At 50.4% G+C, this 7585-nt stretch overlaps 1 pseudogene; it reads right to left on the reverse strand.

The window, feature by feature from the left end:
- Nucleotides 1–5884: 5884 nt before the first annotated feature.
- On the reverse strand, nt 5885–6940 carry LOC149338798 (uncharacterized; annotated as a pseudogene).
- Nucleotides 6941–7585: the final 645 nt, after the last annotated feature.

Here is a 7585-nt window from a genome sequence, read left to right on the forward strand (position 1 = left end):
TTAAATCTCACACGGTGCTCCAAGACAGCCTTGGAAGTGACCACTTTCCAGTCTGCACTATTATAGCTTATGATTCCAAGATTTTCAACGCTCGTTCGCAGCTTCTCACTGACTGGGATAAATTGCTCTTATATTTGGGAGATGATTCTACAGAACCCCGTACTGTTACTGACTGGACTGACCGTCTGGTGAAGGCCATCCAGGCGAACAGCAAAAGCATTAAAAATACCCCTAAGGCACCGCAGATTGATCCGCATCTTGCTCATCTATGGGAGGCCCGACAGGGACTTCTCAAGTGCTGGCGTCACCAGCGACACAATCGTAAATTGAGACTCCGCATAGCCGCTCTCACTCGCGAGGCAGAAGAATATGCGAACACGCTAGCCCGCGCAAACTGGGTAACATTTTGTAACGACCTGAAGGGTACATTAAGCACTAAACGCACGTGGTCCCTCCTACGTGCTCTCTTGGATCCAACAACCACTAAATCTCACACAAGTAAACACACAACGTCTAATACAACTAGAGCTCCAAAAGGGCACCGACGTAATTGGCCAACTACGGGACACTTATATACCCACATCTCTTCAGTCGGCAGATCCACCCAATCCACCTCCACCTAACCCACAACTTGATGCCGACATCACCTTAAGCGAAGTCCGCCGAGCACTCTTCAGTATTCGCCGCTCTACGGCGCCGGGGCCGGATGGTATAACGTACAAGGCACTACTCAATCTGGACGCAGTCTCCCGCCAGGAACTCATGGAGCTCTTTAATAACCACTGGCAAGCTGGGACGCTCCCATCAGCCTGGACCCATGCCAGCATGCGATTTATACCCAAACCGGGCAAACCCCTCACTCTTCAAAATTTGCGCCCCATCTCCTTAACGAGCTGTGTCGGCAAGCTCTTCGAGCATGTCATTCTCAATCGCCTGCAACCGTTTCTAGAAACAACAGGCTTTCTATCCAACGTTAAATTCGGCTTCGGCCCAAACATCTCGGCGCAAGACGTACTTCTTGCCCTTAAAGAGTCCCTCTTTTGCACCAGGCTCCGTACAGCCAGTACGCGAGCCATACTGGCCCTGGATATTCATAAGGCTTTCGACACAATAAGCCATGACCATATCCTCACGACATTACCCACCACGGGATGCGGCACCCGCATATGGCAATATATTCGGGCCTTCCTTCAGGGACGCACGGCAGACCTCCACCTTGGGGATATTGCCTCCCAGCCTTTCCCCTTACCTAACCGGGGTACCCCACAAGGGGCGGTTCTGTCACCTTTACATTTTAACATTGCCCTAGCGCCACTGGCAAAGGCCCTTGCTTCTATCCCAGAGCTGCACACAGCCATATACGCAGATGATATAACCCTCTGGACAACGGGAGGATCCCTTGGAACAGCCCAGGATATCCTGCAATCTGCCATACACATCACCACCACTCATTTAGCAAACACAGGCCTCCGTTGCTCTCCAAATAAATCGGAACTCCTACAACTGAAGTTCCTCCCCAGTGACCCCCAGATCGAACTACACATGTACGGCAATCGAGTGCCCATTGTGCCTCAGGTGAAGATTCTCGGCCTTCTTATTAGCAACACACTCGATGCAACCACCAACCTTCAGCTCTTGCAAAAACAGACCAAACAGGTCGCTGCACTTATCAGGCGGGTGGCAGCACGCAATCATGGGCTGTCTGAACGGGAGACCCTCAATATGACAAATGCACTAATCATATTAGCGGCATTATATACCACCTCCCATACCACATACTCACTCAGCGGCAAACACAACAGGCAGACATCCTAATACGCACGGCTGTCACCTCCGCCCTACGTCTTCCACGGACGGTTAGCACGAAAGGTCTCCTGGCCACTGGTACCCACAATACAGTGACCAAATTAATAGAGGCTCAACGCATCAACCAATTAGTCCGCCTGAGTCGCACAGAAACAGGACAACGCCTACTGCGACAGCCACGTCTCAATCCATCCATTCCCACCCCAACAAATCCTACACCTTACATGATCTCTGCGCACTCAGGATCACATATATCAGAAGCACCTACCGCGCAATATGAGCGCTAGTCTCCATCAGGGTAGGCGGCAGGCACGAGCGAGCTATTACACGAAAACATACAGCAACCGCTCCGATATCTTTTATGTCGACGCGGTAGAAAATTCGAAACCAGGATATTTCACGGCAGTCGCCGCCTATGAAGACGGCACAGAGGGGGCCGCCGCCGCTGTCCGGACTAATTCGCCTGAAGAAGCGGAAGGAGCCGCCATCGCTCTTGCTCTGGCCCACTCCACCATTGACAAAAACGTAACCGAAATTTGCACAGATTCCCAGGCCGCGTACCGCCACTACCTAAAGGGCGTGGCGACGCCGGCAACACATCGTATTCTTGCCACAGTCACCTCTCTCGACCGAACGGTTACTCTGTCGTGGGTTCCTGGGCATGCCTCGATACCCGGTAATGAGCGCGTTCATGCGCTGGCCCGAGAACTCTCCTCCCGGACCCCGGGGGATCAGGCACCCAACCCTGCGAAAGAGGCTGGCTACATCGATCCTGTATACATATCATCAAATTACAACATTCTACAAACTCAGCCGCATGACACTGCCACCACCCCACAGTACCTTGTCGCCCTCATCCAGCGCCACATGGCGACAGTTACAGACAGGCTGTTTTATTTCCCCCCGCCGTCTCTCATGCTTTCACCCCACCTGTCCTCCTGATTGTACCACCTGTGGCGTACCCAGATCCACAATTTTCCACTACCTTTGGGAATGTCCTTCCCCAAAGGCAGTACCCCCCATCCCCAATCCCACTCATTCTTCCTTGAAGGCTGCTTTACGGACCGCTCAGCCCTCAGGCCAGAAATGGCTGGTGGATCGGGCTTTACGTGAAGCGCACGCCCGTGGACTCCGGGACCAGTAGCGGACCAGCCTGGAAGATTTTTTTTTTTTGGTGTAATAAAGTTGTTTCCTTCCTTCCTAGTAAGAACGCACACAAGAGAAGTTTATTTGGACTCTCCATCAAAAAGGGACACTCTGGAACTTCGTGAGACAGTTTTTAAATATACAAGGTAAATATCGACCCTCACGTGGTCCTTTAACCGGCGACGGTCGGGCCTGGGCCGTGTGAAGTGCCAGAATATGGCGTGTTCTGAGGGAGCGAGCAAAAATGAATGGCTTCCGAAGGTTTTTGCTTGGGCCGACGGCCATTTGACGCAGTGGTTTTTTTGAGTAATTTAAAGCCGAAAGCCTTGTATCACCCTTTACGACAAAAATTGGCTGTGGTTAAACCTGGAGTGACGCGATAGTTATACAGCTGGCCGAGTGGAACTCGCTGAGTCGAATTGCAAAGTCAGTCTTTCGACGCTGCGTTTCGCTGGGCATCCCTTCTTCATATTTGTCCCTGGACGTGGATTCACAGTTACTGTGAAATTTCCTTTCCTCAAATTAATTTTCTTCATTACGGCCTCCCTTTCTGTTTCTTCTTTCACTTTCACTTCGTCTCTTCCTCTACGAAGAGATGACGGGTGTCCACCGAGATATGCGACAGTCACTGCGTACTTTACTTTCCTCAAATACAATTTTTACTTTCTTCACTACGGCACCTCTTTGTCTTTCTTCTTTAACTCCCACTTCCTCTCTTTCGGTTGAGTGTGGTTCGGGTGTCCACCGTGGCCGTTGCTAGGCAACGGCTCTTGCGGCGACTCGGGCGCACAGCTGCCGCCACGGGCATACGGCCGAGGTGCGACCACGCTCGACGAGGCGAAGTGGATGGAGTAGTAAAGCTATGGCTTCAAAAGCGTGCGGCCGACGTCCAGTTGAGAAAATGTGAAGGGGGGGGGGGGCAATTTGGCAGCGCCAGAAAACGATTCGGAATTGCGGTAACTTGAATGAATGAATGAAAAATTGGCAGAGGCTTAGCTTGTTTAAGCCCGGCAAGTTGCGAAAGCAATAGCATTGGCTGCGCCTGGTTCGGCTGGTGGTGTGTCTTAGTAGTGCTCTTAGTAAAGCTTATGTTTATCAAAGTTCTGCCCATTTGATTTACATGGCATTATACTCACCACACGAGGGCCCCCACGTGCTGGGAGAATTACGCGTGCCTCGGTCGCCAAAATAGGCGGCTGACGCTATCGGATGACTGTCTAGAAGCTCCGAGCTACGCTGCCAAAGCCGGCGGCCGAGGTTGCGGATAACCGCTGGATGGATGGATGGATGCATGGATGGATGCATGCATGCACGCATGGATGCATGCATGCACGCATGGATGCATGCGTACATGCATGGATGCATGCATCCACGCATGCATGGATGCATGCGTGCATGCATGCATCCATGCATCCACGCATGCATCCACGCATGCATCCATGCATCCACGCATGCATCCATGCATGCATCCATGCATGCATCCATGCATGCATCCATACATGCATCCATGCATGCATCCATACATGCATCCATCCATGCATCCATACATGCATCCATGTATGTATGTATGTATGTATGTATGTATGTATGTATGTATGTATGTATGTATGTATGTATGTATGTATGTATGTATGTATGTATGTATGTATGTATGTATGTATGTATGTATGCATGTATGTATGTATGTATGTATGTATGCATGTATGCATGTATGCATGTATGTATGTATGTATGTATGTATGTATGTATGTACGTACGTACGTATGGATGGATGGATGTACGTACGTATGTACGTATGGATGGATGGATGTACGTACGTATGTACGTATGGATGGATGGATGCACAGTCAGGCCGGAATGAAACGCGAACAGCGCATGTCAAGAAAACAAAATATTTTACCTGCCTACTTTCAGCTGTAGTGTGCAGCTAGCCTGATTCATGTGTCTGGATAAAGGGTCTGCCGAAAGGCATAATCGTAAATAGGTTGTAAAGGAATATTTCGCTGCAAAGTAGAAATGTATGACATATGCGTGTTCGCGTTTCATTCCGGCCTGACTGTACATACGTATGTACGTATGGATGGATGGATGTACGTACGTATGTACGTATGTATGTATGTATGTATGTACGTATGTATGTACGTATGTACGTATGTATGTATGTATGTATGGATGGATGGATGGATGGATGGATGGATGGATGGATGGATGGATGGATGGATGGATGGATGGATGGATGGATGGATGGATGGATGGATGGATGGATGGATGGATGGATGGATGGATAAGTGGGTGGGTGGATGTATGGGTGGATGGGTGGGTGGGTGGATGTGTGGGTGGATGGGTGGGTGGGTGGATGGGTGGATGTATGGGTGGGTGGATGGGTGGATGGGTGGGTGGGTGGGTGGGTGGATGGATGGATGGATGGATGGATGGATGGATGGATGGATGGATGGGTGGGTGGGTGGATGGATGGATGGATGGATGGACGGACGGGTGGGGGGGTGGTTGGATGGGTGGATGAATGGATGGATGGGAGCGCCCCCTTTGAAACGGGGTGGTGGGAATTTCCACCATGCTCAGCTTTTGTTTATTATTTTTTATTTATTTATTTTTATTTTTACTAATTTTCATTTTGTTTTAAATTTTTTATTTTTTTCTGTTACTTTTTATTTTTTATTTCTTTTTTTTATTCGGGGCAGCGGCGCGCAGCTGCTGCGCGGCGCGGCGTGGATCCGCTGGGACAGCAGCGACGAGCTAAGTTGGGCCCCAGTTTTCTCTCCGTCTGGCGTGACGTCACAACAGAGGTCAAGCTAAAGGTCAGACGTGGACCGCCGGGACGACGCTGAAGGCTCAAAACCTAGCGCAATATTGTTTTCGCAATAAAAACTTTATTGTACAAGGGTTCTTTCTCTCAGGATAGGTGGAGCCCTCAGTCCAGGGCGCGAGTGGCCTTTGCAGTCCTGCGAGCCCTGTCGATCAGCTTGAGCTGCTCTTCATGCTTCGAGCTGGGCAGCGCAGCCTCCCACTACTCCGATGTGTGTGTTGTTTATCGGCGCTGCTCGCATTTTCTGACAGGCCCATGTAACGTGGTAAAGCGTTGGGTGTTCACCGCATAGCGGGCGTTTGTTGTCATAGGTGGAATGATAGATTTTGCTGAGTAAACTCAGACTGGGGTATGTATCGCTATGCAGTTGCCTCCAGGCAACTGACTGCTCTCTACTAAGGTCTTTGTGGGGAGGGGGGTACGTACTCCTGAGGGCTCGTTGGTGTTCTAAGATCGCTCCATACCGTCTAGTGACTGCGTCCAGTTCGCCTTCGGCGCGCGCCTGCCGGTTGGCGTATGCTTGGGCGTTGGCGTCCGCACGTTGGTTTCCTTTGACAGCCTCATGGCCTGGTGTCCACGTGATGAAGCATCTCGTAAAGGTGATTGTCCTCGCCTTGAGTATGTGAATGGCTTCAGTGGATATGCATCCACTGCTGTACCTTCTGCACGCCTCTTGCGAGTCTGTAATGATGTGTGCATGGTACTCGTCACTGTGCTGGGTGATGGCGTGTGCAATTGCTGTTTCCTCAGCCTCGAGGATGTTGTTGGTTTTTATCGAAGCGCAGTTGATTTCCCTGAGCTGGTAATCCACCACGCTGGCTACCGAGCCGTATCGGTGTCTTTATGTGGTTGCGTCAACGTATAATACGTCTTTTGCCGCGGCGAAGCTTCTTTCGTAGAATTCGAATCTTGCCTTTCTTCTCGCCTTATGTATATCTGGATGCATGTTTTTCGGAATCGGACTGATCTCAATGATCCTCCTGATTTCATTTGGAACGCTCGCTGTGCTGTTGATTTCTTTCAAAGCGTCCCACATGCCCAGCAACCGCAGCGTGTTTCGGCCTGTTTCGGACAGCATCAGTCTTGTTTTCTGCTCAAGAAGGTGGGCCTCGCTATGTTCTTGTATTGTGTTGTTTATGTCAAGTTTAAGGAATTTCTCCATGTAGGAATTCCTACATGTAGGCTAGTACAGGCTCTCGTGGTCAGTAGGTTCTTATACGGCGTCCCCCAGGAAACAAAGCTCGAGCAAAAAAAGGAGCAGTTAGAGCCAATTCTTAGAAAAGCATACAAATGCGTTCTCGGACTGCCGGTCAACACATCGGCAACTTGAAGCGGAGGGATGCAGGGATGACTTAGAAGTAAAGCATGCGCCTCACGTGCAAGAGAACCGGGGCTCGGATACCGGTGCCGCGAAATTCTCTATCGTGTTTGAAGCAAAAAGAAACTCCGCGTGTCAATGGAATTGCAATATCAGGACTGGGTGCGGCCTTATCTCGGTGACCAGGACCGATTACGCACTCCCTCACCAGAACAGGGTTTCGGAACCCTGGCGTGGCACTTGGTCACAACCTTCTATGAACAAACGAGTTAACCCTCGGCCCTCACTTTCGAGCGGCTGGAAGGCGACTGACCAATGTGGTGGTCAGATCTCTGACGCCACGGAGGGGATTAAGAACCTCTGGTTCTGGACAGGCCACCAATGGAATCTGAACTTGGCAATTTTAATGCTCCAACCTTATCCATTGAGGCTAGCCTATCAGTGCTGTCCGAGAAACTAGCCGGTACTAAATGGGATGCCATAGGGCG

This window comes from Amblyomma mixtum, chromosome 6 (genome assembly GCF_055824585.1).
Source record: "Amblyomma mixtum isolate Tamu chromosome 6, ASM5582458v1, whole genome shotgun sequence".
NCBI lineage: Eukaryota > Metazoa > Arthropoda > Arachnida > Ixodida > Ixodidae > Amblyomma > Amblyomma mixtum.